General features: G+C 42.0%; 2 long non-coding RNA genes across 3 annotated transcripts; one reads left to right on the top strand and one right to left on the bottom strand.

The window, feature by feature from the left end:
• Positions 1–134: 134 nt before the first annotated feature.
• Positions 135–16,835, bottom strand: LOC129022056 (uncharacterized). 2 transcript variants are annotated; one of them, XR_010125196.1, is made up of 3 exons: positions 16,777–16,835; positions 13,145–13,303; positions 135–821 (listed from the first exon to the last, which is right to left on the bottom strand). It is a non-coding gene; the product is annotated as an uncharacterized LOC129022056 (long non-coding RNA). The 2 variants fall into 2 exon arrangements; XR_008496206.1 differs by lacking the exons at positions 135–821; positions 13,145–13,303 and adding an exon at positions 14,821–16,363 and having other exon boundaries at positions 16,777–16,821.
• Positions 16,836–16,899: 64 nt separating this feature from the next.
• On the top strand, positions 16,900–25,714 carry LOC134738889 (uncharacterized). The gene is made up of 2 exons (XR_010125113.1): positions 16,900–17,226; positions 24,805–25,714. It is a non-coding gene; the product is annotated as an uncharacterized LOC134738889 (long non-coding RNA).
• The last annotated feature ends 1,562 nt before the right edge of the window (positions 25,715–27,276 follow it).

Here is a 27,276-nt window from a genome sequence, read left to right as displayed (position 1 = left end):
AATTTGTCTTTAGGTTAAAGATTACAACACACACACACACACACTTTGGGAAAAACGTGATTCAAACTAAGAAGAAACATTTAATTTAAACATTTTCAAGTAAAAATGTTTTTTTCTTCATTTGCTTTTTTATTAATAGACTTTAATCTTTAGAGCAGTTTTAGGTTTATAGAACATTTGAGAAGCACAGAAAGTTCTGAAACACTTCATCTCCCTGCTCCCCTGCTTAGTTTCCCCTATTTTAATATCTTGCATGAGTGTGGTGCATTTGTTACAACTGATAAGCCCATATTGACACATTATTTTTCATTAAGGTCCACAGTTCACATTAAGGTTCACACTTAATAAGGTACATTACATGGGCTGTGCGGAGTGCATAATGTCATGTATCCACCACTACACTATCGTACAGAGCAGCTTCACTGCCCTAAAAATCCTCCGAGCTCTGTCTATTCATTCTTCCCTCCTCCCTAACCTCTGGCAATCACTTATCTTTTCACTGTCTAAAGTTTGGCCCTTTCCAGAATATCACATAGCGGAATAATACAGGATGTGGCCTTTTCAGATTGGCTTCTTTCACTTAGCAACATGCATTTAAGTTTTCTCCATGTCTTTTCATATCTTGATAGCTCATTTCTTTTCATCACTAAATAATATCATATGGCTACAACACAGTTTATCTATTCACCTACTGAAGAACATCTTGGGACTTCTTCCGAAGATGGCCGAATAGGAACAGCTCCGGTCTACAGCTCCCAGCGTGAGCGACGCACAAGACGGGTGATTTCTGCATTTCCATCTGAGGTACCGTGTTCATCTCACTAGGGAGTGCCAGACAGTGGGCGCAGGTCAGTGGGTGAGCGCACCATGCGCCAGCTGAAGCAGGGGCGAGGCATTGCCTCACTCGGGAAGCGCAAGGGGTCAGGGAGTTCCCTTTCCAGGGGTGACAGACTGCACCTGGAAAATCGGGCCACTCCCACCCGAATACTGTGCTTTTCCGACGGGCTTAGGAAACGGTGCCCCAGGAGACTATAGCCCGCACCTGGCTCAGAGGGTCCTACGCCCACAGAGTCTCGCTGATTGCTAGCACAGCAGTCTGAGATCAAACAGCAAGTCGGCAGCGAGGCTGGGGGAGGGGCGCCCGCCATTGCCCAGGCTCGCTTAGGTAAACAAAGCAGCCTGGAAGCTTGAACTGGGTGGAGCCCACCACAGCTCAAGGAGGCCTGCCTGCCTCTGTAGGCTCCACCTCTGGGGGCAGGGCACAGACAAACAAAAAGACAGCAGTAACCTCTGCAGACTTAAATGTCCCTGTCTGACAGCTTTGAGGAGAGCAGTGGTTCTCCCAGCACGCAGCTGGAGATCTGAGAATGGGCAGACTGCCTCCTCAAGTGGGTCCCTGACCCCTGACCCCCGAGCAGCCTAACCGGGAGGCACCCCCCAGCAGGGGCAGACTGACACCTCACACGGCTGGCCAGGTACTCCAACAGACCTGCAGCTGAAGGCCCTGTCTGTTAGAAGGAAAACTAACAGAAAGGACATCCACACCAAAAACCCATCTGTACATCACCATCATCAAAGACCAAAAGTAGATAAAACCACAAAGATGGGGAAAAAACAGAGCAGAAAAACTGGAAACTCTAAAAAGCAGAGTACCTCTCCTCCTCCAAAGGAAGGCAGTTCCTCACCAGCAATGGAACAAAGCTGGACGGAGAATGACTTTGACGAGCTGAGAGAAGAAGGCTTCAGACAATCAAATTACTCCGAGCTACGGGAGGATATTCAAACCAAAGGTAAAGAAGTTGAAAACTTTGAAAAAAATTTAGAAGAATGTATAACTAGAATAACCAATACAGAGAAGTGCTTAAAGGAGCTGATGGAGCTGAAAACCAAGGCTCGAGAACTACGTGAAGAATGCAGAAGCCTCAGGAGCCGATGCAATCAAATGGAAGAAAGGGTGTCAGCCCTGGAAGATGAAATGAATGAAATGAAGCGAGAAGGGAAGTTTAGAGAAAAAAGAATAAAAAGAAACGAGCAAAGCCTCCAAGAAATGTGGGACTATGTGAAAAGACCAAATCTACGTCTGATTGGTGTACCTGAAAGTGACGGGGAGAATGGAAACAAGTTGGAAAACACTCTGCAGGATATTATCCAGGAGAACTTCCCCAATCTAGCAAGGCAGGCCAACATTCAGATTCAGGAAATACAGAGAACGCCACAAAGATACTCCTCGAGAAGAGCAACTCCAAGACACATAATTGTCAGATTCACCAAAGTTGAAATGAAGGAAAAAATGTTAAGGGCAGCCAGAGAGAAAGGTCGGGTTACCATCAAAGGGAAGCCCATCAGACTAACAGCGGATCTCTCGGCAGAAACCCTACAAGCCAGAAGAGAGTGGGGGCCAATATTCAACATTCTTAAAGATAAGAATTTTCAACCCAGAATTTCATATCCAGCCAAACTGAGCTCCATAAGTGAAGGAGAAATAAAATACTTTACAGACAAGCAAATGCTGAGAGATTTTGTCACCACCAGGCCTGCCCTAAAAGAGCTCCTGAAGGAAGCGCTAAACATGGAAAGACACAACCGGTACCAGCCACTGCAAAATCATGCCAAAATGTAAAGACCATCGAGACTAGGAAGAGACTGCATCAACTAACGAGCAAAATAACCAGCTAACATCATAATGACAGGATCAAATTCACACATAACAATATCAACTTTAAATGTAAATGGACTAAATGCTCCAACTAAAAGACACAGACTGGCAAATTGGATAAAGACTCAAGACCCATCAGTGTGCTGTATTCAGGAAACCCATCTCACGTGAAGAGACACACATAGGCTCAAAATAAAAGGATGGAGGAAGATCTACCAAGCAAATGGAAAACAAAAAAAGGCAGGGGTTGCAATCCTAGTCTCTGATAAAACAGACTTTAAACCAACAAAGATCAAAAGAGACAAAGAAGGCCATTACATAATGGTAAAGGGATTAATTCAACAAGAAGAACTAACTATCCTAAATATATATGCACCCAATACAGGAGCACCCAGATTCATAAAGCAAGTCCTGAGTGACCTACAAAGAGACTTAGACTCCCACACATTAATAATGGGAGACTTTAACACCCCACTGTCAACATTAGGCAGATCAACAAGACAGAAAGTCAGCAAGGATACCCAGGAATTGAACTCACCTCTGCACCAAGCGGACCTAATAGACATCTACAGAACTCTCCACCCCAAATCAACAGAATATACATTTTTTTCAGCACCACACCACACCTATTCCAAAATTGACCACATACTTGGAAGTAAAGCTCTCCTCAATATATGTAAAAGAACAGAAATTATAACAAACTATCTCTCAGATCACAGTGCAATCAAGCTAGAACTCAGGATCAAGAATCTCACTCAAAACCGCTCAACTACATGGAAACTGAACAACCTGCTCCTGAATGACTACTTGGTACATAACGAAATGAAGACAGAAATAAAGATGTTCTTTGAAACCAACGAGAACCAAGACACAACATACCAGAATCTCTGGGATGCATTCAAAGCAGTGTGTAGAGGGAAATTTACAGCACTAAATGCCCACAAGAGAAAGCAGGAAAGATCCAAAATTGACACCCTAACATCACAATTAAAAGAACTAGAAAAGCAAGAGCAAACACATTCAAAAGCCAGCAGAAGGCAAGAAATAACTAAAATCAGAGCAGAACTGAAGGAAATAGAGACACAAAAAACTCTTCAAAAAATTAATGAATCCAGGAGCTGGTTTTTTGAAAGGATCAACAAAACTGATAGACTGCTAGCAAGATTAATAAAGAAAAAAACAGAGAAGAATCAAATAGATGCAATAAAAAATGATAAAGGGGATATCACCACCGATCCCACAGAAATACAAACTACCATCAGAGAATATTACAAACACCTCTACGCAAATAAACTAGAAAATCTAGAAGAAATGGATAAATTCCTCAACACATACACCCTCCCAAGACTAAACCAGGAAGAAGTTGAATCTCTGAATAGACCAATAACAGGATCTGAAATTGTGGCAATAATCAGTAGCTTACCAACCAAAAAAAGTCCAGGACCAGATGGGTTCACAGCCGAATTCTACCAGAGGTACAAGGAGGAACTGGTACCATTCCTTCTGAAACTATTCCAATCAATAGAAAAAGAGGGAATCCTCCCTAACTCATTTTATGAGGCCAGCATCATCCTGATACCAAAGCCTGGCAGAGACACAACAAAAAAAGAGAATTTTAGACCAATATCCTTGATGAACATTGATGCAAAAATCCTCAATAAAATACTGGCAAACAGAATCCAGCAGCACATCAAAAAGCTTATCCACCATGATCAAGTGGGCTTCATCCCTGGGATGCAAGGCTGGTTCAATATACGCAAATCAATAAATGTAATCCAGCATATAAACAGAACCAAAGACAAAAACCACATGATTATCTCAATAGATGCAGAAAAGGCCTTTGACAAAATTCAACAACCTTCATGCTAAAAACTCTCAATAAATTAGGTATTGATGGGACGTATCTCAAAATAATAAGAGCTATCTATGACAAACCCACAGCCAATATCATACTGAATGGGCAAAAACTGGAAGCATTCCCTTTGAAAACTGGCACAAGACAGAGATGCCCTCTCTCACCACTTCTATTCAACATAGTGTTGGAAGTTCTGGCCAGGGCAATTAGGCAGGAGAAGGAAATAAAGGGTATTCAATTAGGAAAAGAGGAAGTCAAATTGTCCCTATTTGCAGATGACATGATTGTATATCTAGAAAACCCCATTGTCTCAGCCCAAAATCTCCTTAAGCTGATAAGCAACTTCAGCAAAGTCTCAGGATACAAAATCAATGTACAAAAATCACAAGCATTCTTATACACCAATAACAGACAAACAGAGAGCCAAATCATGAGTGAACTCCCATTCACAATTGCTTCAAAGAGAATAAAATACCTAGGAATCCAACTTACAAGGGATGTGAAGGACCTCTTCAAGGAGAACTACAAACCACTGCTCAAGGAAATAAAAGAGGATACAAACAAATGGAAGAACATTCCATGCTCATGGGTAGGAAGAATCAATATCGTGAAAATGGCCATCCTTCCCAAGGTGATTTACAGATTCAATGCCATCCCCATCAAGCTACCAATGACTTTCTTCACAGAATTGGAAAAAACTACTTTAAAGTTCATATGGAACCAAAAAAGAGCCCGCATCACCAAGTCAATCCTAAGCCAAAAGAACAAAGCTGGAGGCATCACACTACCTGACTTCAAACTCTACTACAAGGCTACAGTAACCAAAACAGCATGGTACTGGTACCAAAACAGAGATATAGATCAATGGAACAGAACAGAGCCCTCAGAAATAATGCCACATATCTACAACCATCTGATCTTTGACAAACCTGACAAAAACAAGAAATGGGGAAAGGATTCCCTATTTAATAAATGGTGCTGGGAAAACTGGCTAGCCATATGTAGAAAGCTGAAACTGGATCCCTTCCTTACACCTTATACAAAAATCAATTCAAGATGGATTAAAGACTTAAACGTTAGACCTAAAACCATCAAAACCCTAGAAGAAAAACTAGGCATTACCATTCAGGACACAGGCATGGGCAAGGACTTCATGTCTAAAACACCAAAAGCAATGGCAACAAAAGCCAAAATTGACAAATGGGATCTAATTAAACTAAAGAGCTTCTGCACAGCAAAGGAAACTACCGTCAGAGTGAACAGGCAACCTACAGAATGGGAGAAAATTTTCGCAACCTACTCATCTGACAAAGGGCTAATATCCAGAATCTACAATGAACTCCAACAAATTTACAAGAAAAAAACAAACAACCCCATCAAAAAGTGGGCGAAGGACATGAACAGACACTTCTCAAAAGAAGACATTTATGCAGCCAAAAAACACATGAAAAAATGCTCACCATCACTGGCCATCAGAGAAATGCAAATCAAAACCACAATGAGATACCATCTCACACCAGTTAGAATGGCAATCATTCAAAAGTCAGGAAACAACAGGTGCTGGAGAGGATGTGGAGAAATAGGAACACTTTTACACTGTTGGTGGGACTGTAAACTAGTTCAACCCTTGTGGAAGTCAGTGTGGCGATTCCTCAGGGATCTAGAACTAGAAATTCCATTCGACCCAGCCATCCCATTACCGGGTATATACTCAAAGGACTATAAATCATGCTGCTATAAAGACACATGCACACGCATGTTTATTGCGGCATTATTCACAATAGCAAAGACTTGGAACCAACCCAAATGTCCAACAATGATAGACTGGATTAAGAAAATGTGGCACATATACACCATGGAATACTATGCAGCCATAAAAAATGATGAGTTCATGTCCTTTGTAGGGACATGGATGAAATTGGAAATCATCATTCTCAGTAAACTATCGCAAGAACAAAAAACCAAACACCGCATATTCTCACTCATAGGTGGGAATTGAACAATGAGAACACATGGACACAGGAAGGGGAACATCACACTTCGGGGACTGTTGTGGGCTGGGGGAAGGGGGGAGGGATAGCATTGGGAGATATACCTAATGCTAGATGACAAGTTAGTGGGTGCAGCACACCAGCATGGCACATGTATACATATGTAACTTACCTGCACATTGCGCACATGTACCATAAAACCTAAGGTATAATAATAATAATAATAATAATAAAAAGAGCATCTTGGTAACTTCTAGCTTTTGTCAGTTATTTAAAAAGCTGCTATAAACACTTGTGTGTAAAATTTTGTGTGGACATAAGCTTATGCTGTTTTATAGGTTTTTTGAAATATTGAAGTATTTAACAACTGAGCCAATTGTTGATATTATTATTATTGTTGTTAATATTTACTGAGCTATAACAATCCTCCAAGCACTGTAGTAAAGCCCTTTAAACCTCATAATATTCTGGGGTAGTTACTAACATTGTTCTCACCTTAGAAATGAGGAAATTGAGAGGCTAAGTAGCTTGTCCAAAGACACATAGCTAATTACTTTGAACCCAAGAGTTTATGGGTTTGGACATTTCAAAACCATAATTTTTGTTTCACCTGATCCTTCTGGAATAATGTTTGTTGTTGAATTGTTATTACGTATTAAGACCTAAAATATATCTTTAAAGAAAGAGGTTTCCACCCCCTTCATGAGCTTCTCTCTTATAAGTGGGTGCTTCTATCTTTAGAGAAATCCCAATGCAACTGGCCAAGAAGCACATGAAAAGGTGCTCAACATCATTAGTCATTAGGGAAATTTGAGTTAAAACTATAATAAGATTCCTCTTCACACCCACTAAAATGGCTAAAATTGGAAAAACTGGCAATGGCAGATGTTGGTGAGGAGATGGAGCAACTGGAACCCTGTGCTTTTTTAATAAGAGTGCGAAATGATGCTGCTTCTGAAGCCGACTGTTTGGCATTGTTCCATAATTAAATACGGACTTACCATACAATCTGTTATTTCCACTCCTAGCTATTTATGCAAGAGAAATATATAGGTCTACAGAAAGACATGTAATGAGTGTTCTCAGCAGCATTACTCATTAAAGCAAAACACTGGCGATGATCCAAATCTTTTTTTTTTTTTTTTTTTGAGACAGGGTCTCACTCTGTCACCCAGGCTGGAGTGCGGGCAGTGGCACCATCTGGGCTCACTGCAACCTCCGCCTCCCAGGTTCAAGCAGTTCTCCTGCCTCAGAATCCCCAGTTGCTGGGATTACAGATGCGTGCCACCACACCCAGCTAATTTTTTGTATTTTTAGTAGAGACAGGGTTTTACCATGTTGGCCAGGCTGGTCTTGAACTCCTGACCTCAGGTAATCCACCCACCTCGGCCTCCCAAAGTCCTGGGATTACAGGCGTGAGCTGCCACTCCCAGCCCCAAATCTTAGGTTCTTCATCTTCTGTTCTTTAACACGAAAATGTATCAACAAATTGTGGTGTAATGATGGAATAGAATACTACATGGCAATAAACAAGAATGAGCAATTGATTCACTCAATGACAGGGATGAATCTCAGATATATTATGCTGAGTGAGAAAAGCCAGATTCTCCAACACATGATACGATTCCATTTTAAGACAGTCTAAAAATGGCAAATTACACAAACAAAAATAAGTGACCAGTGGATTGCAGGGACTGGTGGTAGACAGTGGATTTATCTGCAAAGGGGCACAGAGTTTTATTGGGGTTTTTCTAAGGCAGGGAAGGTGATGGGACTTTACTCGGTCCTGATTGTGGCAGTGGTTACACAACTGTTTTACCTTTGTCAAAACTCAGAACTGCACTGGGAAAGATTTAATTAAACATGTAAAGTATACCTCAATAAACCTGACTTGAAAAGCAAAAAGATGTGTGGGCAGATTTGCATTGCTACTGCTCTGAGCTCTTTCTAAAGCAGAGGTCACAGCCAAATCTAGAATACTGGATTTTTATTTTTTAAATTAGTTTCCATATTAGTACCAATTGCTATTACCGCATTATGATGCATAAATTTTAGCTTTTTAGTTCCTTCTTATATAAGTTAATTCTTGCTACATTATGAAGCGAAACAAACCAACCACAAAATTTCAGCAGCAAGTAACATTCACTGTTTATTTCTCACAGGTCTGTCAGAAATACAGACCTGGGCTGAGATTGGCTAGGCGGCTCTTCTGGGACACACGTGTTGCTCATCTGTTCTCTGGGACAGCCAGGTGTGTTCTTTCCATGATGATGACAGCAGCATAAGAGCAGCAGCGGAAACACACATGACCTCTTAAGGCCTGGCACTGGCTCACAGCCATTCTGCGCATGCACCAATGGCAAAAGCAAAGCTCAGAGCCAGGCTTAAAGTCGAAGATTTAGGACATACTCTCTGTCCGTGATGAAGCAATAAGTAGGTGAGAGGCAGCGAGGGAAACAAAATTGGGACCGAAAATGCAATCTGCCATAGCTACTGACATGTAAAAAGGGAGAGATGTCAAATTTTAAGATCCAGATTTCTGGCTTTTCTTACACTGGAAGGATCTGAACCTTTATCTGGTGACAATTAGCCAGCTTTGAAAACAAAGTTGCTGCTTGCTTCAGGCAGGCAGGGGTTCCCATTCCGACAGCTCCTAGTCATAACCTGCCTGACCCCTGGTGACCCCTTTCCAAAAGTCAGGTATACAGAGGAAATGTTCCAGAATTCCCGAGATCTTTTCTTCACTATATTTCACCAGAAATGCCACAAGAATTTGGACAATATGAAGTTTGCCTCCGTATGCATTCATCCAACAAATATTTACTAAGTACCTAGTGTGTGGAAAGCACTGGGCTGGGAATACACACAAAAACAAAAGGTGGCCGGGCACTGTGGCCCACACCTGTAATCCCAACACTTTGGGAGGCTGAGACGGAAGGACCACTTGGACCCAGGAGTTCAAGACCAGCTTGGGCAACATAATGAGGCCCTGTCTATACAAAAAAAAGTTTTTTAATTGGTTGGGTATGGTGGCTCACTCCTGTAGTCCCCACTACTGGGGAGGCTGAAGTGGGAGGATTGCTTGAGCCTGGGAGGTCAAGGTTACAGTGAGCTATCATGGCCACACTGCACTCCAGCCTGGGCAACAGATCAAGACTCTGTCTTAAAAAAAAAAAAAAAAAAGCCGGGTGCGGTGGCTCACACTTGTAATCCCAGCACTTTGTGGGGCTGAGGTGGGCAGATCATGAGGTCAGGAGATCGAGACCATCCTGGCTAACATAGTGAAACTTCGTCTCTACTAAAAATACAAAAAAATTAGCCAGGCATGGTGGCAGGTGCCTGTAATCCCAGCTACTCGGGAGGCTGAGGCAGGAGAATGGTGTGAGCCCAGGAGGCAGAGCTTGCAGTGAGCCGAGTTCTTACCACTGCACTCCAGCCTGGGCGACAGAGCGAGACTCCGTGTCCAAAAAAAAAGAAAAAAAAAAAAAAGATGGCAACAACTACTGGCAAAGATGCAGAGAAATTGCACGATTGGTGGGAATGTAAAATGGTGCAGCTGTTACGGGAAACAGTGTAGTAGTACCTCCTTTAAAAATTAAACATAGAATTGCTACGTGATCTGGCAATTCTACTTCTGAGCATATACCTGAAAGAACTGAAAGCAGACTCCAACACTTGTACACCCATGTTCATAGCAGCGTTTCTCACAATAGCCAAAAGGTGGAAACAACCCAAGAGTTTATCAACATATGATTTGATAAACAAAATGTGGTCTATACATACAATGGAATTTTTTTATATATACTTTAAGTTCTGGGATACATATGCAGAACATGCAGGTTTGTTACATAGGTATACACGTGCCATGGTGGTTTGCTGCACCCATCAACCCGTCATCTACATTAGGTACAATGGATTTTTTCAGCCTTAAAACAGAATGAAATTTTGATACATACTACAACATGAATGAACCTTGAAGACATTACACTACATGAAATAAGCCATTCACAAAAGACATATCCTCTAAGACTCTACTTATGTGAGGTACCTGGAGTAGTCAAATTCATAGAGATAGAAAGTAGAATGGTGCTTGCCAGGGGGTACAGGGAGTAGAGAACGTGGAGTTGTCGTTTAATGGGTACAGAGTTTTAGTCTGGGTAGATGAAAACGTTCTGGAGATGGACTGTGGCGATGGCTGCAGAACAATGTGAATGTACTTAATGCCAATGAATTGTACACTTAAAAACTGTCTCAATGGCATACATACACATATATTTCATCACAATAAAAAAGAATATACAAAGAAAATATGTCTAAGAAGCAGCTTAGAGCTAGCAGAATTGAGAAAAACATATACATAAACATCTAAGATAGAAGGTAACCTAAGTGCCATGAGAGGAATACATATGGTGGCTTTAAAATATGTTCACAAATTCTTCCATACTTCTACCTTCAAAAGGTAGAGCCTGATTCCTCTTCCTTAAAGGTAGGCTGTACTTAGTGATTTATTTCTAACAAATAGAGTATGGCAGAAGTGAGGGTATATAACCCCCAAGATTAGGACATAAAAAGCACTGTGGTTTCCTATTTGCTTCTTCTTGAATCACTCACTCTAGATGAAACCAAAAGCCATGTTTAAGGATTCCCAAGCAGCATCTCCTTGGAGACTTCCACGTGGTGAGGAGCTGAGGCCTCCTGCCAACAGTCATGGAGGGAGCCATCTTGGAAGACAATCCTCCAGCCCCAGTCAAACCTTCAGATGACTGCAGCCAACATCTCAACTGCAACCTCAATCAAGACCCTAATACAGAGCCACCAAGCCAAACTTCTCCAAAATGTATGATTCATGGAAACTGTGAGATAACAAATGATGTTTAAGCTGATGAGTGTAGGGGTAACTTGTTAGAAGCAATAGATAACAGATACAAAATACACACATTGCAAGAGAGTTCAGGAAGAGGGAGGTGAATCAAAGGACGTTTCCTGGAGGACATTTGTGCTCAGCCTTTTAGCATCCATCAGGACTTGGCTCTCTGATGCATTAAAAGCCCTGGGTGAGACACTGATAGGGAAGATGGAGCAGCAAGGAAGGCTTTCAGAACAGGTAGAATGATCAGGCAGAGAGAAAGACCTGACAGTTTGAATTTAAAGGAAGCCAAGAGGAAAGAAGGACAGAAGGAAGACAAATGGTCAAAACAGTCAAATCTACAGGACAACTGCAAAAGTGGGAATAAAGAGATAGCCATCACTGAATGCCACACCTTCCAGCAGCAAAATGGAGGTGATGGTGGGGAAGAGGTGTCCCTTAGCAGACTCCTCAAGGAATTTGGCAGGAACAGAGAGGAGAGAGGCAGAGGAAAGCTTGAGGAGATGAAACAGTTAAAAGAAGTTCTTGTTTCTTAGGAGAAAGGACATGTGAATATCTTTATATGCAGAAGGGGAGTGTAAAACAAGAAAGAAATTACAAGAGAAATAGAAGCAGCTGTAGTGTAGTTAAGAGCTTCACCCTGGTCTTGGTTTAAACCCCAGCAGTGTGACTTTGGACAGGCTGCTTATCCACTTGGTGCCTCTGATGCTCCACCTACAAAGAGAGGATCATATTACCTGTGTCACAGGTTGTTGCTCTAAAGATAAAATAAGATAATCCATAGAAAGTGTCCAACACAGATAAATGCTCAGTAAGGTTATCCCTTCTCATAAAATGGGACACAAAAGGGAACAAGATGCTGGAGGAGGTGGCAAAGGATAGGAAGGCAGACCTCGAAGGAGTGTGGAGGACTCCTGTTCCTGTCTAGAAAGGACAATGAGCAAAGATGTTGAATGATTTTGAGGTGAAGAGAAATATCACCAGCTGATGATCCTGATCTCTCCAGACCTTTCTCTTAACATGTGCCTGCAGGAGCCTTTCAGTCCAATCCAAATGGCTTCACACTCCCCTTTTGAACACTCCTTGAGTTTCCTGTCTCTAGGTTTTTTCATCCTGTCCTCCATCTTTACCCAAACTGTGTTCTTCCTTCAAACCTCAGTTAAATGCCATCAGCCTTTATCAAGCCCTTCCACCACCATGCAGCAGAATTCACAAGAACATAGAGCTGGATACACTTCAGACTACGAGGGTCAGACACAAGCTAAACTGGGAACGAATGCAGCCCAAGTCAAGTATGCGGCAGCCTCAGAAAACATTTTACCAAGACATTGAGGTCTACAGGAACACCCAACAAACAGCGTCTTTCTTCCCCACTTGAATTCCAAAGAAATCAAGACAAAAAGACCAAAAAAAATGGCAGATGTAAACCAAAATTTTGCTTTATCCCTGACAGAAGTATTGTTCAAAGAACAGACTCAACATGAGGGCCCAATGGGCCTGCAACTAAACCCCACAATATAAAGAAGAGTGCCCACCCACCCATCAGTCACCCTCCTTGGGTGCCCTCTGAACATAAGGCTAGTAGTGAGGGGCCCACCCAGGGAAAGTTCCAGACATGGAGGAGCCTAGTTTATACTCCCTAGATTCATCATCCAAGTGAGTGGTTTCCTTTGAGGAAACCAGAAAGCAGAGACAGGCCGTCCCCTCTAGTAAATCCTAGCGAAAGTGGGGTGGAGATGGGAGGATAAATACAAAGGAACCTTGTCCAGTGGTACCTGGGCATTTCCTGATTTTGCCCAAAATTCCTTTCCTGTGCCTTGGTTTCTTCTCTTTTTCTCCCCTCAGGTTTTGCTGGGGTTTTCACAACTCAGGCTGGAGGGTTCCATCACTCCCTCCCACAGCCTCACTCTGCCCTGGCAGAATGGATACTCCTTCTGTAAAATAAAAACTCCACTTTAATGGCTAGCTCTGTGACCTGTAAACTAAGAGAACATTCAATGATGTAGGTGTCAAAACAGGCTAGCTTGAGTTTTATATAATAAACTAGGGAACAATAATATTTTTCCTAGGAGTTCCAGAGTGAGGATCTGTCATAAGCAACTGGTCAGCAGAAACTAGAAGTTTAGGCAGAAAAGATTCTGTAAATAAGAAATGTGAACTAAGCATTGAGACCAACACTGCCGGATAGAATTTTCTGAGGTAACACAAGTGTTCTGTATCTGTGCTGGCCAAAGCAGTGGCCACTAGCTGTATGTGGCTACCGAGCATTTAACACATGGCTGGTACAAATGATAAATGGAATTCTTAATTTTATTTAATTATAATTAACTTAAATTTAGTCATATATGATTTCCCATCAGAACTGTAGGAAACAACCCCAACATGGTCATAAACTACTGTAAGGAAGTTACACGGGAATCTGGTGGATGTAGTCTTTAATCACTTAATTACACCAAACATAGAAAAACCCATTCCTAAAACCCCCAATAACTATTACACATGTGAAACAGAAATCAGCTCCCACTGGTGGGATGTGATCCATCTGAGGGCACTCCCATTTTGGGGCAAGGCAAAAGGCATAAAGACACACATATATACTTAAAATGGTACTGTTGCATTCATCTTTGAATAAGACATACACATGCATAAGTGGGTGATTACTGAATAACTTCTGAGTTAAACTGTGTAGGGTACAATTGCCTGTTAAGCCAACATATTTAACTCTTACAGCCCTTCCCAAAATGTCCCTAATGCTTTAAAGATATCTTGGTTATGAATTGCCACAATAATGCTACACAACACACCTCCCCGGAACTTAGTGGCTTAAAACAATAAGCATTTATTTAGCTCATGAGTTAATGTGTCAGCAATTTAGGCTGGGTTCAGCTGGGTGATTCTTCTGGTCTCCTCTGGGCCCACTTAAATCTGGTAGTTATCTGACTTATCATCAGCTGTGGCAATAGTGGTCCTTGGACCATGTGACACTCATTCTCCCCAAGCTAACCAAGGCACACTGTCATCATGAAAGCAGAGATATGAGCAAACAATCCCAACTCCCCAGTGCCCTTCAAATCTTTGCTTGCACCTATTAGCCAAAGAACATCACATGGGAAATCCTAGTGTCGTAGTGAGAGGCCACTACCAGGCTACATGGCAAAGGGTAGGTGTAAAGAGTTGGGACCAATAATGCAATTAATTGACCACACCCACAGAACAGTGTCAAGCCCTGGAAACCTTTCTTTCTTTCAAAAAAAAAAAAAAAATCACCAAACTGTACCAAACTCATGTGCGAATATATTTTTTAAATCCCAGTAACTCATTTGAGACTTTTAAACATGTAGAACAAAGATCATGCCCTCCCTTCCTTCCCAGATGGCATCACTGCAGGAATCTGGCCCATATAAAAGCACTCCTATTTTAGGACAAAACTAAACAAAGGTCCAAAGACATATGAATATCTAAAATTGAAAAAGTTTATTTATCTTTGAATATATCACAAGCATGCTCAACTGGCAACATTTTTTAAAATTAGGTAAAATGTACAAGGTGTATCTTCCCATAAATTAATGAAACTGATTTTGAACAAACAAAACTGACACACAGATACATTTTCTAAGTGATGCACTTTTCCAATGATGTCGGCATTACTCAAAACATTTTTTAGAATATAAACATATAATTGATTTTATAATTGCTGTCAGAAATAAAGGCACATTCTTTTACTGTCTCAGAACATTCAAGATGTTTTCAATTACAAGTACCAAAAGCAGCCACAACTCAAATGGCTCAAGCAGTTAAAGGAATTATTCTTTCCCATAAAAGAGGTCCTGAGGTAGCGCTAGAGTGGCTGACCTTCTGCTATGATAAGTATTGAGGGGTTTCCCAGGACACAGGATCAATGCTAAAACTGGCAAAACCCCAATGGACTGATCCCTTCAATGGATGACAGGATCCTCTATGGCTGAAAGACTCTAAAGTTCTTAGTTCTTAGCTGTGACAGGACAGAGAACCGACACATCCCACCTGCAGCCACACTCATCCCCTTATTATTACCAGATCTTATCAAAAGCTGACTTGAAGAGGAAAAAAGGCCAAAAGACTTCTCTTCACCTAACTGCTGATGCCCTCCTTTTGGTTTTATGGTCCCAACCTGACAGCTACTCTCGGCTACAAAGAACCCCTTCTTGACAGACGACTGCCAGCTGCAGGCTAGATCAGACTGGTCTCCGGAGATTGCACAGATCGTGAACTTGTGCCCTATGTTTCACCTTTTTGCATTTATAGCCTAATTATAATACATTTAAATGTTAAATCTTCACCCCAGAGTGAACATAGGTCATCCGCTTTTGGATACTCTTCATATGTAAGCCCAGTGCGTGTCTCTAACGAGTTTCCTCCATTAATTTTCATAGGCTTCTCCTGTATGCTACAGAATACGTATATCCTACCTCTCCACCTAGCATAAATACCTACCTTTTCTCCTTCAAAGTATGCTTTATGGCCTCAGGTAGAGGCCTGCTTCCTGCCTGCAAGTTGTAACCTCTTAGAAATAAAGTTATATTTTGTTTATTTTGATTCTTTTCAGTCGACACATGCAAGCAGGAACGAGTTGGCTGCTTGAGGGTTGGTTCCTTGCGCATCTCAGTGAGTCTTGAAAAACCCCAGATCCGTCCTTCCTTCCTGCCGCATGTCATCCTAAGGCCAGTGTCTGTCAGGGGGGCAAGGCAGCAGCAGTACTTTTGGGAAACATCCAGAATAACATAAAAAAGCCCCTTTTTCCCCACACGTGTCTTTTTATCCAGAGGGTCTTGTTTTCCACAAGTTCTTCAGTGATTTCTCCCCAGTCTCATTGGCTAGGATTGGCTTTCATGCCTCTTAACAGGATTGGCCATGGTTCATCACGGGTCACCTTGAAAGCTGAACCCTGCCAGCTTTCCCTGAATCTCCTGACTACGGTGGAGGAGTGTGGATCCTGGAACTAAACTGAGGTGATACTGAGGAAAAGAGAGAAACCAACAGTAAACGCTGCACATCCTCTGTCTGGTAAATGTGCATCACTGATTGTATCCATTCTAGTTTCAACCAGAGAGACGGAAGCATTAAGAATGACATAGAATATGGAATTTGCTATAGGGATTTGAGCTTCTACATTTGTGGGAAGGAGCGAGTTGAACACTTAGGGACAGCTGTTGCTTCCGTGTCTGGTGGGGGGCCTGAGAGTGGCAGGACAAGCAGCCTGGCCCAGAAGTGGAAGAAACTGAAGGTGGAGTCCTGAGAGCTGAATCTGCCGCAGGCCCGCGGGCCGCCCGGGAGTTAGGAAAGTTAGAGGGGCTCCACGCCCACAAGGTAAGCCAGCAGACGGGGACAATTCCCCGGGCTGCGACAGTCCCTAATGTCGGGCACCTACCTTTCAAGCCTACGAGACGACAACGCTGCGTCACTTCCGCCTCACGAAGCCCGCATCAGGTCACGTGGCCTGTGCTAACCCCGGAAACCTACGGGCAAGGGAATTCTGGGAAACGTAGTTCCCACTTAGCTAGGTGGACATGGTACAAAGCCACATTACCACGCTAAGTGTGGCTTTGATTTTTAGAAACAACCGCCTCATGCTAAGTCTAGGGAATACAGTGGTTGAATGGGGTGAGCGCTGACCTTTAGCTATTCTGGAGGAACATGTCACTTTCACTTATTTTCTTTCATGCTTTCCCACACAGTGCTATGGACTCTGATCGCCCAACCAGAGCAAACCCAGAAGGACAACTCTCCAAGCCTTTCAATCACTCCCACTAACCAACCCGTAGTGTGGACACACTATTGTGAGGCCTACTAAGGATGTACTGCTGATGACCTTTTGAAGGTAAGTCAGATGCTGTTAATCCTAAGAGCTTGGTTAGCCCCCTGCATCTTACTGAACACAGTAAATCAAAAGCGCTGTGCCCGTGAGACAAATATGATGAATTCCCTCTACAGTTTTGAAATATGTATCAATGCTAAACAAAGTAGGGGGATGTGGGGAGCATGAAAACAAAAAGACAAGGTCTGACAGACACATGAGAGAGGTGTCTGTTTCAGAGGCTTAGTTCAAGTGGTTACTGTATTTAGGCTATTTAATTTAAAGGTGGTTACTGTATTTACATACACATCAGAGAAGTCCAAAATTTTAAAGTAAAGATCAGTTTGCAAAGATCTTGTCAAATTATTCGTTTTAAAATGAGGACCCTTATAACTACACAGGTACTCAAAAATATTTTGTTAATGAAAGAAGCTGGACACAAAAGATTACACCATGTACAATTTCATTTATATGAAGTTCTGAAACAGGCAAAACTAATCTATGATGGGAAAAAATCAGAATAGAGTTCACCTTGGGGGTTGGAGGTAGACTTACCTGGAAAGGGGCCTAAGGAAACCTTCAGTGTACACATTTGTCAAAATTCACCATAGGGGTGAAGAGTACTGATGCCTGCCAGTTATATGAAAAGCATCAAAAAATAAGATGGATTGATGGATGTATACAAGTGTAGATAGACATATACAAAAAACAAATACAGCAGAATATTAATTGCAGAATCTATGTGGCGAGTATGTAGTTCAGCCCAGGATTGAGTCATAGATAGATGGATGTCATAGATAGATAGTCATAGGTAGATATAGAAATACTGATTGGGGAAGAGATAGTAAAGAAGTCATGGGAAAAGGATATAAAAAAAGAGAGAAAAGTGGCCAGGCGCAGTGGCTCACGCCTATAGTCCCAGCACTTTGGGAGGCAAAGGTGGGCGGATCAGGAGGTCAGGAGAACGAGACCATCCTGGCTAACATGGTGAAACCCCGTCTCTACTGAAAAAAAAAAAAATACAAAAAATTAGCCAGGCATGGTGGCAGGCACCTATCTATGGTCCCAGCTACTCGGGAGGCTGAGGCAGGAGAACGGCATGAACCTGGGAGGCGGAGCTTGCGGTGAGCCGAGATCGGGCCACTGCACTCCAGCCTGGGAGACAGAGCAAGACTCTGTCTGAAAAGAAAAAAAAGAGAGAAAAGTTACTGTCAGTTAATAGGAAGATATCAACAGACAGTCCAGACATTCAGAATATTTAATGTGATTCACTCTAATCTTCAAATTACATGATATACAATCAACCTGTTGAGCTCCATTTCTCTCATAGTTACTAGGTGCTTGCTATGTGACTACCCTAAGCCAAGCACTTTTGCAAGCATTGTCCACAGCACGCTAAGAATCCTCCTCTACTTATTCTACTCTTAATAGCCCTATATTTGTCCATTATAACATAATGTGCTGCATAACAGACCACCACAAAACTCAGTGGTGATCTGAGTGGGTCACAATAGTAAACAATTATTTCTTGCTTACATGTTTTCAGAGTGGCTAGTGGTTGGCCCATGTAGGCTGAGCTCAGCTGGTCCATCCTCCTTGGACCCACAGACTCCCTGGGGTATGTTCTTCTCATGATAATGTCTGCAACACAAGAGGGCAAGACATCCTACACAAGCACATTTCAAGACTTGGCTCACATCATCTCTGCTAAAATTCCATTATCCAAAGCAAGGAACACAACTGGTCCAAATAAGCACAGGCCTCCATATATCCAGATCTAAAAATGGAGTGTTCGCCTCAAGCTCCTTATTTATCACTGCAAGAGATTCTGGGGCTGGCAACTAGTGACATGAGCTGGAATCCTCTTCCTGAAATTACTGTCTTCTTGGATGGGCTCTCCACATCTTCCACCATGAAGTAAAAACAATTCTTTGTGTGTGTAAGTAGACCAATTCAAGTGGACTATTTTGTTTTGCCTCTTTCAGCTTCCCCCAAGGTAGAATCCCAAGGGGACAATTACAAACATCTGGCCAAGAGAAGGAATACAGGCCACTTATTTTTCTGCTTTAGGAGAAGTCAATTAGAGTTTCCATTTCCTCAGTTAAATGTCACCTTTTTACAACATCCTGGAGGGAGAGTTGGCAGCCCTGTCATTAGGGGGAAAAATTCTTTCAGGGAAAGGCTTATTGTCTAAAAAGATACAGAAGGGTCCAGAGATGAAAGGACCTTCTCAGGCTGTCTGAGTTTTCCAGAGCTCTCGGTTTCTATTTTGAGCTGAGCATTTGGCTTCCCTGGTATCCTCGAGTGAGCTTTGTCAGCTCAGCCTCCCTGCATCACTTTTCTACCATTTGCAAAAAAAAGGATAATAAGACTTGCTGCTGGTTAATGCATATAAAATGCTCTAAGGAGCTCGGCGGGAAGGTAGGCTTCTCAAGGGGAAAGCTGTCAGCATGTTTTATCCTGATCTCCAGATATTTTCACTGTCTGGTACCCCTCATTAGAGCATCTGGTCCTTTCTCAGAGAAGTTAGATGAAAGCCAAAATAAATGGAGCAGAGAGGATCCCTTCTCCTGCCTCTGCTGCAAAGGAGATATGTCAAGTTGAGTGATGAACGATTACTCTTCTTCACTTGCTAACACTTTGTACCCTATTTTCAAATTAAGGAGCACATTGTTGGTGCACCCAAAAGGTTAAACACTCCCACTTCTTTGCTGTAGTCACTAATTGGTGCTTTATCACAATTTCTGTGGAGGGAACATCTTGTCTGCAGAATCCTTCCTCCACAGAGCTGGATGAGATTTTGAGAGCATCTCAAGTTTCTAAAGTTAGATCATGAATCACTCTTCTGCTTGTAAGGAGGTAAGGCCCCGTCTGTTATTAATAATTGTCTGCAACTTATTTTAAACTGTATTGAAAAATAAGATGGATTGATGCATTTTTAAAAATTCTTTTTAAAAATTATTTGGAAAATTCTTCCTTTTTCAATTATAGGGGGACTTATTTTCTCTCTCTCTCTCTCTCTCTCAGTATTTTACTTATCTATAGAACAAGAACTTCTGCCCTTTTCAAAATATTGGGAGGCAAGGAGGTGGGCATCTGGAATTCTCATAATGCTGCCAGTGGGAGTACGACACGGTTCCACTTTGGAAAACGGTTTTTATTATCTAAAATTGCTAAGCATCTTTTGTGCGTATATCTCTATAAGTGGAACCTCTGGGTTCTAAAGGATAGTTCTAGGGATATGCCTAACAGAAATACCTGCATATTTTCACAAAAGACACATATCAGAATGTTTTAATCAGTCAAATCTAGAAACTAGACATGGTTTCTAGATGTATTCACAGGGCATTCCACTCTACTGTTGATGCAGTTTACCCGTCAACAGTAGAATGGGTAAATTGCAATGTATTCACAGAGTGGAATACTATAGAGCAACGAGAATTAACAGGTCACATCTACACACAACATGGGTGAACCTCACAATCATCATTTTGAGCAAAAGAAGTCAGACACAAAAAGAACCCATACAGCTTCTAGGGGGCTGGTAATGCCTCAATTGTTGTTCCGGGTGCTGGTTACACAAGTGTCTTCCATTTGTGAAAATGTGCTGAGTTGTCTGCTCATGTTGAGTGCTCTCCTCTGTGTATTTTCCTTCAACAAGAAGTTAACACAATATGCATATAGAAAAATTGCCCCGAAAGTCAAAATAGAAAGTATTTGGAAAAAACTTCCACCTAATTTTTTCATCCTTTCACTCCTCACTCCTCCCCTGGAAAGGGCAGGGCTGTAGCTGACTGGTGATGAGGTGGGAGAAGGAGCCATATTCACACACAGCCTGGTGGCCCCTTTTCTCCCTGTTCCTGAGCCCTTCCCTGATCCCTCTGTCTTGACTGCCATAATCTGGAAGGTGAGAAGTAACAACTTTCCTTTTTTCTGGCCAGGCCAGTGGACCTGCTCTGCAGACCCAGGCTCCTCTCCCATGGAGCATCCCAAGTCTGCCCTTATGGGAAGAAGCAGGAGCCCTGTCTGGCTGTACCCCAAGCTGCTTTCTCTGGACCAATGATGTCAGCAATAGAGATATCATTTTGAAATGTTACTGGTTTATCAACTTACTATACTATTATTATTTTAGAGTGTACTTCCTTCTACTTAAACATTTAAAAAAATAGTTAAAAGTAGCCCGGGTGCAGGCTCATGCCTGTAATCCCAGTACTTTGGGAGGCCGAGGCAGGCGGATCACGAGGTCAGGAGTTCAAGACCAGCCTGACCAACATGGTGAAACCCCGTCTCTGCTAAAAATACAAAAATTAGCTGGGCATGGTGGCGCATGCATGTAATCCCAGCTACTCAGGAGGCTGAGGCAGGAGAATTGCTTGAACCTGGGAGGCAAAGGTTGCAGTGAGCCGAGATAGTGCCACTGCACTCCAGCTTTGGCGACAGAGCAAGACTCCATCTCAAAGAAAGAAAGAAATAAAGAAAAAATAGTTAAATGTAAAACTGCCTCAAGCAGGTCCTTCGGGAGGAATTCCAGAAGGCGGCATTATTGTCACAGGAGACGACAGCTCCATACCTGTTATTGCCCCTGAAGACCTTCCAGTGGGACAGGCTGCGGAGGTGGAAGACAGTGATACTGATGATCCCGACCTTGTGTAGGCCTAGGCTAACATACGTATTTGCGACTTAGTTTTAAACAAAAAAGTTTAAAAAGTAAAAAATTTAAAAATGTAGAAAAAACTTTATAAAACAAGGATATAAAGAAAGAAAATATTTTTGTACACCTGTACAATGTGTTTGTGTTTTAAGCTAAGTGTTATTACAAAAGAGTCAAAAGTTTTAAAAAATTAAAAAGTTTAAAAAGTAAAAAAGCTTGACAGTAAGCTAAGGTTAACGTGTTATTGAAGGAAGCGAAATTTTTTTTTTTAATTTAGTGTAGCCTAGGCATAGAGCGTTAATAAAGTCTACAGTAGTGCACAGTAATGTCCTAGGCCTTCCCATTCACTCACCACTCACTCACTGATTTGCCCAGAGCAACAGTCGGTCCTGCAAACTCCATTTATGTAAGTGCCCTTGACAGGTATATCATTTTGTATCTTTTTTTTTTCTTTTTTTCAGACAGAGTCTAGCTCTATTGCCAGGCTAGCGTGCAGTGGCACCATCTCAGCTTACTGCAACCTCCTCCTCCTAGGTTCAAGAGATTCTCCTGCCTCAACCTCCTGAGTAGCTAGGATTACACGCCACCGAGCCCAGCTAATTTTCTGTATATTTAGTAGAGATGGGGTTTCACCATGTTGGCCAGGATGGTCTCAGTCTCCTGACCTCATGATCCGCCCACCTCGGCCTCCCAAAGTGCTGGGATTATAGGTGTGAGCCACTGTGCCCGGCCTATTTTGTATCTTTTATACCATGTGTTTACTGTATCTTTTCTATGTTTCCATATATTTATATACATAAATTATTACCATTGTGTTACAATTGCCTACAGTACTCCGTACAGTATCATCCTGTATAGGTTTGTAACCTAGGAGCAACAGGACTTACCATATAGCCTAGGTGGATCAGCCATCTAGTTTTATGTAAATACACTCTGTGATACTCACACAATGACAAAATCACCTAATGATGAATTTTTCAGAACGTATCTCTATCATTAAGCAACACACAACTGAACTTCAAGAACATATTAAGCCCCTCCCCCTCACACTATAGGTCTCTGGAGTCACAAGTTGGCCTGGGAGAAGAGTTTAAGCCAATTATAGATTACAGTTATAGCCTGGATAGAATTAAGTCAAAAGTAATTAAAATGTTAAAGAATTTGCTCAAGATTTTATTAAGGGACAGGAAAGAGGAAATTGACAAAGTGTGGCTATAGGCAATGACTGCAAGAAATAAAAACTATTCCTGGTTTATATCCCCCTGAATTTGACAGGTTACAGATTATTTTTAACAACAAAATCGTAATAGCACAGGAAAACAAGAAAGGCCATCAAAAGGCTATAAAATGTTTTTAAATCCTGGGAAGATACCAGATGGAGTTACGTTAGTATAAAAATCGGAACTGAGAACATGCTAGCCCAGAAGACCTGAGATGACTGAGGCTAACCCCCAAGGGCCCCAGAGAACTCCATAGTCTCTACAGAGAAACACCAGGTGCAGGGGCTGGCCAGGCAGCCATGATCAGAGAGATTTATGGAAGAACTGCATTCTGAATCAGTGACAGTGCTAATGGGGGTTTCCTGGAGCTGTTGAGGGAGGGTGGAGATTGATTTCAAAGAAGCATGAGGGAAATTTTGAGAGTGATGGGAGTATTCTATATCTTAATTGGGATGGTGGTTAAACAGCAGATAGACTGGACACCAAAAATCAATGCACCACTGCGCTCCAGCCTTTTTACATTTTATTATATGTAAATTATACCTTAGTAAAGTTGATTTTTTAAAAGAGATTTCAGCTACACATTAACCAGCTGAAAGGTATGGGTCGTGTTTGGATCCTAATTCAAACAGTTTAGGGAAACAAGAGAACTTAAAGAATAAATTGGAAAATATGAACATAATCTGGATAGTCTATGATTTAGGTATTATTGCTGATTTAGAGGTGGGTATGATGAAGGTATTGTGGTACATTTAAAAGGAGCATCCTTATCTCTTAGAGATTTACACTAAAATGTTTACAAATGAAAGTATACAATGTCTAGGGTTTGATTCAAAATAATTCAGGGGGGTGGATATAATGAAAGGGACTACAAAGGAAACAAAATTGGCCACGAGTTAATTATTGGGTGATGGATACATGAGGCTCATTATACTCTTCCCATTACTTTTTTGTATATTTGGAATTTTCCACATTAAAAACTTAGAAATAAAAAAAAAAGAGAGATCATTTTGATGTTTAATTCCCATTGCTTGTGTCTGTTTCTCAACTGATTCTAAAGATGGAAGGCAAAGAAGTACAACTAATTGTAAGCCCTTAAACCTCAAAAACTTCTTGTTTAGCAGTTAAGAAATGCAGGCAAGAGTAAATGTATTGCTTTTATTTTATAGAACATTAAGACCAGAGATTCTGAGCTCCTACAGCTGGGGTTTTAGGGTATGATGACTGCCTCCTTGGAACAAGACCAACTGAATAATTAGAAAAGCAGAATTAATTAATCTCCTTTCTATAATATTTCCCTGTACTACCTAAAGAAGCTGTTTTTATTTATCTATTTTAATTTGTACTTGTATAAATTTATGGGGTACAAGTGTAATTTTGTTACATGCATAGACTGCATAGTGGTGAAGTCAGGGTTGTCAGTGTACCCATCACTCAAATAACATACATTGTACCCACCAAGTAATCTCTAATATTATGGGTGCCCATTGATTTAGAGTGACTGGATGTAACGTCAGAGGTTATCTCTGTGCTGAGTTAGACATCACAGTCGCCAATTGCCATAGAAGGGGAAAATAGAGCAAATCCTTCCATGAAGAAATAGAATCCAGCTCTTCTCTATCTCTTCAATTTAGGCCTAGACGTGTGACTTGCATTTTTTTTCATGTAGCAAACAAGCCAAACAGCAGCTTGAAAAAATGCTTTCTACTTACACATACCCTCTTGCTGCAGGGAACCCTTCCACCATCATGTGAAGAAGCGTGGTCTAGCCTGCTGGAGGATGAGAGATCACATGGAATGAGGCCAAAACCATTCCAGCCAAAGCCCCAGTAATAGAATTAAGATCATCCAAGACCATGGCATCCCGCCTGAGAAGTTCAGATGAGAAGGGCCACCTGAACAACCAACAGAATCTTAAAAAGTAAAAAATGAGTGTTACCACTATGCATCTATTAGAATGGCAGAAATCGAAGACACTGACAACAGCAAATGCTGGTGAGGGTGTGGAGCAACAGGAACTCTCACTCACTGAAGATGGAAATGCAAAATAGTGCAGCTACTTTGGAAAACAGTTTGGCTGTTTCTTACAACACTAAACATGCTATTATTATATGATCCAGAAATTTTGCTCCTTAGCACTTACCCAAAAAAGTTGAAAACTTATGTACACACAAAAACCTGCACATGGATATTTATAGCAGTTTTTGATATGGTTTGGCTCTGTGTCCCCACAGAAATCTCATCTTGTATTTGTATAAATTTATGGGGTACAAGTGTAATTTTGTCAACATGCATAGACATGCATAGACTGCATAGCTCCCATAATTCCCACATGTTGTGGGAGGGACCTGGTGGGAGGTGATTGAATCATAGGGGCAGGTCTTTCCTGTCCTGTTCTTGTGATAGTGAGTGGGTCTCACAAGATCTGATGGTTTTAAATAACAGGAATTTATCTGCACAAGCTCTTTTATTTTGCCTGCTGCCATCCACATAATATGTGACTTGCTCCTCCTTGCCTTCTACCATGATTGTGAGGCCTCCCCAGCCATGTGGAACTGTAAATTCAGTTAAATCTCTTTCTTTTGTAAATTGCCCAGTCTTGGGTATGTCTTTATCAGCAGAGTAAATGTGGACTAATACAGTAAATTGGTAAATTGGTACCAGTAGAGTGGGGTGTTGCTTAAAATATCCTCAAAAATGTGGAAGTAACTTTGGAACTGGGTAACAGGCAGAGGATGGAACAGTTTGGAGGGCTCAGAAGAAGACAGGAAAATGTGGGAAAGTTTGGAACTTCCTAGAGACCTGTTGAGTGGCTTTGACAAAAATGCTGATAGTGATATGAACAATAAGGACCAGGCTGAGGTGATCTCAGAGGGAGATGAGGAACTTGTTGAGAAATGGAGCAAAGGTGACTCTTGTTATGCTTTAGAAAAGAGACTGGTGCATTTTGCCCCTGCCCTAGAGACTTGTGGAACTTTAAACTTGAGAGAGATGATTTAGGGTATCTGGTGGAGGAAATTTCTAAGCAGTAACGCATTCATGAGGTGACTTGGGTGCTGTTAAAGGCACTCAGTTTCAAAATGGAAACAGAGCATAAAAGTTTGGGAAATTTGCAGTCTGGCAACGCAATAGAAAATAAAATCCCATTTTCTGAAGAGAAATTCAAGCTAGCTGCAGAAATTTGCCTAATAACGAGGAGCCAAATGTTAATCCCCAAGACAATGGAGAAAATGTCTCCAGGGCATGTCAGAGGTCTTCACAGCAGCCTCTTCCATCAAAGGCCCAGAGGCCTAGGAGGAAAAAATGGTTTCCAAAGGCCCAGGGTTCCCAATCTGTGTGCAGCCTAGGGACTTGGTGCCCTGCCTCTCAGCTGCTCCAGCCATAGCTTCAGAGGGTGCAAGCCCCAAGCCTTGGCAGCTTCCACATGGTGTTGAACCTGGCAGTGCACAGAAGTCAAGGATTGAGGTTTGGGAACCTCCACCTAGGTTTCAGAGGAGGTATGGAAATGCCTGGATGTCCAGTCAAGAGTCTGCTGCTGAGTGGGGCACCCATGGAAACCCCTGCTAGGCCAGTGTGGAAGGGAAATGTGGGATGGAGGCCCCCACACAGAGTCCCCACTGGGGCACTGCCTAGTGGAACTGTGAGAAGAAGGCCACTGTCCTCCAGATTCAAGAATGGTAGATCCACCAACAACTTGCACCGTGCACCTGGAAAAGTTGAAGACACTCAACGCCAGCCCATGAAAGCAACCACGAGGGAGGCTGTACCCTGCAAAGCCACAGGAGCAAAGCTATCCAAAACCATGGGAACCCACCTCTTACATCAGCATGACCTAGATGTGAGAGATGGAGTCAAAGGAGATCATTTTGGAACTTTAAGATTCGACTGCCTTGCTGGATTTTGGACTTGCATGGGGCCTGTAACCCCTTTGTTTTGGCCAATTTCTCCCATTTGGAATGACTGTATTTACCCAATGGCTGTACCCACATTGTATCTAGGAAGTAACTAACTTGCTTTTGATTTTACAGACTCATAGGTGGAAGGGACTTGCCTTGTCTCACAGGAGACGTTGGACTGTGGACTTTTGAGTTAATGATGAAATGAGTTGAGACTTTGGGGGACTGTTGGGAAGGCATGATTGGTTTTGAAAGGTGAAGATATGAGATTTGGGAGGGGCCGGGGTGGAATGATATGGTTTGGCTC

The sequence above is a fragment of the Pongo pygmaeus genome, chromosome 21 (genome assembly GCF_028885625.2).
Source record: "Pongo pygmaeus isolate AG05252 chromosome 21, NHGRI_mPonPyg2-v2.0_pri, whole genome shotgun sequence".
Classification (NCBI taxonomy): Eukaryota; Metazoa; Chordata; class Mammalia; order Primates; family Hominidae; genus Pongo; species Pongo pygmaeus.
This window is presented reverse-complemented; position numbering and strand designations above follow the sequence as displayed.